Source organism: Trachemys scripta, chromosome 8 (genome assembly GCF_013100865.1).
Source record: "Trachemys scripta elegans isolate TJP31775 chromosome 8, CAS_Tse_1.0, whole genome shotgun sequence".
Taxonomy (NCBI): Eukaryota; Metazoa; Chordata; order Testudines; family Emydidae; genus Trachemys; species Trachemys scripta.
In genome coordinates this window covers 103,345,690-103,353,972 of record NC_048305.1, presented here as the reverse complement: position 1 = coordinate 103,353,972, position 8,283 = coordinate 103,345,690, and the positions used below count along the sequence as shown (strand labels likewise).

Genomic DNA, 8,283 nt, shown 5'->3' with positions numbered 1-8,283 from the left:
GAAAGCTTATGCCCAAATAAATCTGTTAGTCTTTAAGGTGCCACCAGACTCCTTGTTGTTTTTGTAGATACAGACTAACACGGCTACCCCCTGATACCTGTAAAGATCGACAGGTCAAGAAACCAGGGTTGGGGGGTCCTGGGCAGCTGATGCCTCCACGTTTCCAGGGAGAGCCAGGCAGACCAGCATCCAGAAGTTACTGGAGGGATGGCAATGCAGGAAGTACCGCCCAAAGAGGACCAAGCGATAGAATCCTGCCGCCACCTGAGTAGTCCACACAAACTCTTTAGACCAGGAAGTCAGCCCCTGGAACTGTCTAAGCAACACAGATTCGAGCTTGCTACTGCTACAAGACTCACCATTCGGCCCCATCTTGTTCCTGACTCCTGCCTTCAGCCCCGGCCTGGCTTGACCTTGGTACCCATCTCCTGACTCGGCTTGACACCTGCCTTTGACCCCCGCCCAGCGGACATTACTGTGCCAGCCACCTTTGTCCTGGCCATTACATCACCAGCACAAAGGCCTTTGCAAGGAGCAACTGTCCCCTGAAAGACTGAATCACGGAACAGCCGCGCTGTGTTAGGTTTACTCCTTCCCAACGATTCCTGGTTCACACTGCACAGCGTTCTGTCACCCTGAAGACATGCTTAGCAGTCTCTGGGAATGTTAATTCATCCTCGGTAGAATAATTTGGGACGGATGAACAGCCACACTTGCTGTGCTTCCAAGAGCCTGAGGCCCTGCCTCTGAAATACAGTTTCCCCCCTGGGCTCTCAGTTTTTACCCAGGATCTCAATGTCTCACGTTAATAGCCACCCCTCATTACATTGGCTAGACCATCCCTGCTGCGGGATGGCTCCAGGAGGGCAGTTGTAGTACACAGCAGAACCTCGGGCTGGTTGGGAAAGACAGGCTGATGTGTCTCCTTTTCTCAGCATGGCAGGCCAATCATCAGCTACAATTTCCCATTCATGCTGTGCAGGATCAGGCCCCAGGCCCAGATCCTCGGGAGGATTTAGGATCCGAACTTTCACAGAAATCGGTGGACATTAGGAGCCTAGATCCCTTGGAGGGCCTGGGCCCAAATCCTCAGGCAGGTTTGCACAGCTCCAAGGGCAGGGCGGGGAGGAGAAAGCAGCAGGTGGCAGCATAAGCCAGCCCGGCCCCAGAGCAGCCTGTCCCCAGCATGGTTTGGCGCAGTCAGAGGAAGGGGACCACCCAGCTGCTCAGGGAGCTGCAGATCCAGAAGGCCCCTCACAGTGTCCCCGAGAGGGACAGAGATGAGGCCCATTGGACAGCTGGCTCAAGTCCTGCTCTTCCTTGAGCTGACAGGCAAGGGAAGCAAAGGGTCATGGAGGGGCGTTGCACACGTTGCAGGAGGAGGAGGACAACCTGCCCTTGGACCTGAGCCAGCTCCCGCTGAAAGGAATGGGAGCTTTCCATTGCCTTCAGCCACAGCTGCATCAACCCGGTCATCGCCCAAGGGTATGCTCATAGCTCTCGGGCAAGCACAGGGCGTGCACATGCTCATCTAGTCCTGTGCCCCATGGACAACAGAGGTGGAGTTTGCAAATAAAGTCATGTGCCCATCAAGCACATGTGCTGCCATCAACAGGCACCAGCCCCAGCAGGCAAACTGCTCCTGTCCCGGAAGAGCCTCCACAGCTCCCCATAAGTAATCACCATAGGAGGAGCTCTCTTGTTTTAGACATGCATCCCGCAATGCACCGCAGGCTCCGTTACTTCCAGAACAGGCGACCAAAGTCACACAGCAGGTGAGTGGCAGACCCTGAATAATGAACCCAGGAGTCCTGACTCCCAGTACCCTGCTCTAAATACGAGGCAGAACTTTCCCACTCTGTTGCCTGGTTGGATTTGTAGGTTTCTAACTCCAGGTTGCACATGAAGTGCCAGGTCCTCAGAGTAGCTCCATTTACATCAGTGGACCTATGGCCAGTTTACACTAGCTGGGGAATCTAGCCCATAGCAATGGGAATGAAGTCTCCTGGCGAGATGATACCAGCACAGAACTGCAAGGTGACACATAGGGAAGGAGGTGCTGTCGGTGAATCTGTAAGTGGAGTTCGGCAGCACAATGTGACAAATATGGCAAGTTCCTGCAATCTCCTGGACAAACCTGATTGAATTCAGTTTGTGTGTCTTAGGAGTTTATTGTATTCAAAATGCAAAGGTATTATTGTGGGATCGTATGTAGCATCTCTAGAGTGGAGACATGACTAATGTAAAACCCTGGGAAGTGTAATAGCTTCAGAGGACTCTTTTAAACGATGAGCAAGCCACAGATAAACTTTTAGTTTAGTGCGGGGGTGGGCAAACTACAGCCCGGGGGCTGCATCCGGCCCTCCAGACATTTTAATCTGGCCCTTGAGCTCCAGCCAGGAAGCATGTAGCTCCCAGATGCAACCAGCATGTCCCCCGTCCAGCTCCTACGCGTAGGGGCAGTCAGGGGGCTCCACACACTGCCCCTGCCCCAAGTGCTGCCCGCACAGCTCCCATTGGCCGGGAGCTGTGGCCAATGGGAGCTGTGGGGTGGCGCCTTTGGACAGGGCAGCGCGCAGAGCTGCCTGGCCACACCTCCGCATAGGAGCCAGAAGGGGGACATGCTGCTGCTTCCAGGAGCTGCTTGAGGTAAGCGCTGCCCAAAGCCTGCATCCCTGACCCTCTCCTGCACCCCAACTGCCTGCCTCAGCCCTCATCCCCCCCGCCCTCCAAACCCCTCCGTCCCAGTCTGGAGCACCCTCCTGCACCCTCAACCCCTCATTCCCAGCCCCACCCCAGAGTCTGCACCTTCAGACAGAGTCCTCATCTATCTCCCCCCCGCACACCAACCCTCTGCCCCAGTCTGGAGCCCTCTCCCTCACCCTGAACTCCTCATTTCTGGCCCCACCCCAGAGCCTGCACCCCCAGCCAGAGCCCTCACCCCTACCACACACCAACCCCCAATTTTGTGAGCATTCATGGCCCACCACAGGATTTCCATATGCAGATGTGGCCCTTGGGCCAAAAAGTTTGCCCACCCCTGGTTTAGTGGGTTTCCTAAGAAATACAGCAAAATCCCATTTATCTGGTCTCCTTGGAACCAGGGTCAGATCGGATCATCAAAAATTCAGATAACCTGGAGAATGGGAACATGCAAGGCTGCAGTGCAATCTCGCGGCCACAGTAGAGATCACTCACTTCTGGATCTGTGTGAGCCAGTTGTTCATTTAATATGGATCATGGAGGGTGCGATAAATGGGTTTCTACTGTACTTGGGAGGAGGCAAATGCAAATTCCCACCTCCAGGCCCAGCCCTTTGAAGCTCTGCCCTGAGAAGAAACCCACTGTCTGCAAGTTACCTGTTCCCCAGGTCCCAGGATCAAAGACTCAAACTGTATAAACAAGTGACACAGATTCATGGGCATCTAGTTCTGAACTTATAACCACAGAAAAAAAACCCAGGGTGGAATGTGAAGGACTGACTCCTACCAGAACCCTTGTTGGAGTTGGGGTGATCTCTGGTAAACTTGTTAGCATGTGTGTAGGGTTTATTATTATTCATTATTCTAATATGTTTTCTCAGTCATGCTTTTGCCTTAAGAATAAATGTGCTTGCTTAGAAAAGCTGTGTGGTAGCTTCTAACTGTGGGAGATTAAACTGGTTATAGCCTCCAAGGAGAAAAGAAAAGCAAATTGGCTGAAGCAGTCTGATTTGCTGGGGAACTCACTGTGCAGGCAGGGAACTGTGTGGCCTAGAAAATCCCCAGGAGGGGGAGAGATGCACGTCTCCACCCAAGCAAGGTGAAAGCTAGGAGCCAGAAGCATAAAAGTGGGTGCCCTTGCTGGGCCATAGAGAAGGAAATACAGGTGCAGTTGCCCTGAACTGTGACAAACAGCAGGGGGCTTTGTACAGTTGATCATGTGCATGTACACTGTTTACTTGCTCTGCCACCTCCCCTGCTCAAGCTCTATTAAAATGATGGCACAAAATCAAAAATGATTGGGAAATAAGTGAGTGGGCTTCAGAAAGCGTTGCCTGGCATTAGAAAAAGGAATGACCTGATTCAAGATTTCAAGGCCAGAAGGGACCATCTGGTCTGACCCCCTGTATAACAGAACTGCCCCAAAATAATTCCCAGAGCGGATCTGTTGGAAAAACATCCATTTTTTTAAAAACTGTCTGCAATAGAGAATCCATCACGAGTCTTGGTAAATCATTCCACTGGTTAATTACCCTCACTGTCAAAAATGTAGATCTTATTTCCAGTCTGAATTTGTCTAGCTTCAGCTTCCAGCCATTGGGTCAGCATAGACCTTTCTCTGCTAGATTGAAGAACTCATGAGCAAATATTTGTTCCCATAGGTACTTATCAACTGTGATCAAGTCACCACTTAACCTTATAAATATGCCACCCCTCTAGAGAGTAACCCAGGCAGCCTGGAACAGTAGGAAAATAAATCAATCAATACACAGTATGGGAGCATCCTTAGTTTGTTCTCTAAGGCTGTTCTCCCTTATATTATAGGCAGTACCTACATGCACAGAGAGTCTGGTCCAAAGCCCATTGAGAGCAATAGAAATCACCAATGTGCCAGACCTTAATAAGCGACCTATTTGTAGACACCCTACAGCTTTTGTAGGTGCTCCCTTCGCCTTGCTGTTTCTGCACTGCCCTTGCACCAGGTAAGGTTATTCATTTTAAACTGACCACTCTTCTGAAATGTAAGACTTTATTGTGGGAAGGGAAGTATTAAGGGATCTAGGCAGACCTCTCTGCTTTTTATTGTCATTGTTGTGGTTGTCGTTGCGTGTGTGTTGAGGTGACAGTTGTCTGATACATTTCTGGGTTTATTCTCCAATACATATTGATTAAGCGGTAAATGTATAAATGCAAAGAATAACTAACTGCAAAGCAGAATATACAGGCGAGGAATCTTCCAACCTAGGAATGGTCAAATACCTTCTCCAGGGAATTGATTAAAAACCAACAAAAACCAAAACAAATGTCAAAGCAAGGAACCAAATCCATCTTAAACATAACTCCAGTGAAGTGAATGGAGCTAAAGCAGGGACGAATGTATCCAGCGTTTTCAGGGTGTCATTTTTGGATCCAAAAACGTTCACACAAAATCTAAGCAAACTCAGCTGGAGTGGGGGGAAAATATCACTCATTCAATCACTGACGTCCAACCTGTCTAGATAGACTGAAGCAATCCACAGACCCATTTCTGAAGGTGGATTCTTCAGCGGTGTGAAAGAAACGTGTTTAAAAGGGTCGGGGAGGGGGGGGGATCAATTAAGTTCTTTACAGTCAAAATCTTCCAAGCTGAGTGTTAACAAAGCAGGAGTCCCCCCCACACACACACACACAAAGTACTGTGAAACTCTCCAGCAATTCTCCATTGCCTTGGAAGCCAAAGAGAACCACTTACCTGGGCTTGAGTGGGAACTCAGGGCTGGCAAGAGGCAGCAGGCTCCCCCCTGTCCTCTGGTTTAAACAACTGAACCGAAGTGCCTGGCAGGAGCAGAATCAGTTGCGGGGAAGCCCCGGGGACCAGCGATCCACCAGCAGCACACCCACGGCAGACCCTTCCCACGCGTGGGGCTCTCTCCTTCCTAGCTGCGGCCCCCCCACGCCTGGAAAACTTTGCCTGGGCTAAGCCACTCTTAGCGCCCCGCCCAGATTTCGTTGTTGCTGCTGCCGCCCGTCCTTCAGCAGCGTGCCCTGGGCGAGGGGGAGCCGGGATGGGCTGCCCACCGTCCCTTCTCGCTCCTGCTCCCCCCTAAGGATGCCACAGTTCTTCCTATGGTTCGCCTGCCCCCCTGGGTCCTCTCTGCATCAGCGCCGGGCTCTTCCAGAGGCAGGACCAGGGCTCTGCCGAGCCATGCTGCAGCCGGGGAGGGGGCGCAGACCCTCTGGATCTGGCTGCCTCTGCCGCGGATAACGCTCTGCCTACAGCATCTCCCCGTGCGCCTGGTACCTCGGGCTGCAAACTCCCCCCCCACACCTCCCCAAGACGCCTCTGCCTCCGCTGAGATGCCAGAGAGGCGCTGTCCACTGCTGTGGTGCTGAAAGCGGCAGCAACCCCTTTTATTTGTAAAGCTGCCTTCTGGAGCTTTGCCGCTAGGGGCAGCCTGGAGCTTTTCTCCCGGGGAGGGGGATGGAGAACTTTGATTCTTCATTGCCTAGGGAAAGTGCCTCATTGCAAGGCGTAAGACCTAGAAGGGGGGCTGTGGACGTCCCAGGAGCAAGGAACCCCTTGTAAGACACGCCGTCCGCTGTGCCAATGCCTGATCGCTTAAAAGCTGCGTCAATAATTTAAGGAGGGGAAAGACATTCCTGCCACAGATCCCCAATGACATCTGTTCTCTCGGTGTGACATTTCCCTCCAATCTCCCTCCTGCAGGCTGGCTGGCCCAAACAGGAGTGAAGGCCCGAGTAGAGGACGTGTAGTGAAGTTGTTGTATTTGGGGGGTTCAGGGGTGGTGATCTAATTGGCTCCAGCAGGCTTTGTGATATTGGATGTATTAAAGTGAGATCAGAGCAGGGAAATAATCACAGGCTGGTGAGTGATGAGAAACAAGGAAGGAAAACCTTGGCATGCCTCCGAGAAATAGGAAAGGAGACGTGTTTGTCATTTGCAAATGCATCACCATTCTGCATGGTGGGAGAGTATTTACTTTGAGGGCCAATTATATTTAGACCCTGTCTAAACTCAGGTTTATTATTCACATCATGAATAATAGGACCCCAGTGTGCTAGGCCCTGTACAAACACACAACAAAGAGAGGATTCCTGCCCCAAACTACTTAGCCTCACTGCCGGAAATGGTGGTCAGCAACTGGCTCACCTGCACCCGTGGCCCCTAAGTGTAAACTAAGGCAAACCAAGGTTTGCAATGAATAAGCTAATCGACAGGGGTAAACGTCGATTAGCTCCATCAATGCAAATCTCTGCATGCCCTTAGCTACATCTACACCACAAGGTAGGGGGTAATTGTAGCATGGGTAGGTAGTTTTAATCTAGCTAGCGTGGGTAACAATAGCAGTCAAGATGCAGCAGCATGGACCCGAGCATGGGGTAGCAACCTGAATAAGTACCCAGGGTCCCCACCGATCTTGTTCCGGATAGTTAGCCTGGACTGAATCCCATGCTGTCCTGTCTTCACTACTATTGCCATCTGCGCTAGTTGGAGTAAACCTGGCCAAGGTATGCCCACAATCACACCTTCACTTGGAGTGCAGACGTACCCATTCAGTCAGGACTACTGCAGCTACATTGAATGCTGGCTACCGCTGAATGTGTGTGGGTCGGGGGGGAGAGGGAGGGGGGGTATTCTCCTGTGTAGACAAAGGCTTAGGCCCTCAGAATAATACACAGAAGTTTGGAGGTTCAAATGGCATAAATCATATGCCCTTATTTACTTGCTTTCTCACCAGTCACTCTACAGCAAGGAAGAAGGCTGTGCATGCCATTTAGATGGAGGAGGATTTAGGTCAATAAACAGACCTGATATTCAGAAGGGAAAAAACGGCTGGAGAAGAATATATTCTTTCCTGACACACATCATCTTCCAGAGTACCAGCTCTGGCTAAGGTAGCCAACGGGATCAGAGCACGCTGCAGAATATACACAACATACAATATTCCTTACCCTTTCTGTAGCATTCGCCTTAGCTTGCAGCCTAATGGGCCTGATTCACTCCTACGTTACTCTAGTTTGTTGCTGGTGTAAATGGCACTGGCAGATAAAGAGAATTTGGGGTTATGCCCAAGAAGGGGATACAACTTGCAGCCAAGTCAGAAGCATTTCCCATCATGTGCACAGTGAATTGTTCACCAGCCTTTAGACTCAAGGTAACTTCTGTCAAGAATTCATGATAGCATGCATCAAGCACATGGTGACTCATGCTCCCAATAAACTACCTTTAACAATTGTTTCAATGGAGATACGCTGGTATGAAATTCTATGGCCTGTATTATGCAGGGGAGAATAGATACTCAGAATGGCTCCTTAAGAAATCTATGAAAACTGAAGCGTTGCTGTGGTGAATCAGGCCCACTATTTTCTCCTAAGTAGTAACCACAATCATTTTAACTGCAGAATTTATATTAGACTCAGGTGAAATAATGGCCAGTCATCTCCAGTACCAAAAGGGATTTTTTTAAATTCCCACTGGAAATATTAATATAGAGAAACCATCAGTCATAGCATTTTTCATTTCTCTCGATAAATTTACCTTAGGTAAATCATGAGAAAACAAGAGTCGGAGAAAGATCTG

At 50.3% G+C, this 8,283-nt stretch overlaps 1 protein-coding gene across 1 annotated transcript in view; it reads right to left on the bottom strand.

The window, feature by feature from the left end:
• TMEM275 (transmembrane protein 275) overlaps positions 1 to 6,060 on the bottom strand; it is a 19,910-nt gene extending 13,850 nt beyond the window's left edge. Inside the window, exon 1 of the mRNA XM_034778038.1 lies at positions 5,434 to 6,060. The gene's annotated coding sequence lies outside the window, so the exon portion shown is untranslated. The remainder of the gene's footprint in view (positions 1 to 5,433) is intronic.
• Between the last annotated feature and the right edge of the window lie 2,223 nt (positions 6,061 to 8,283).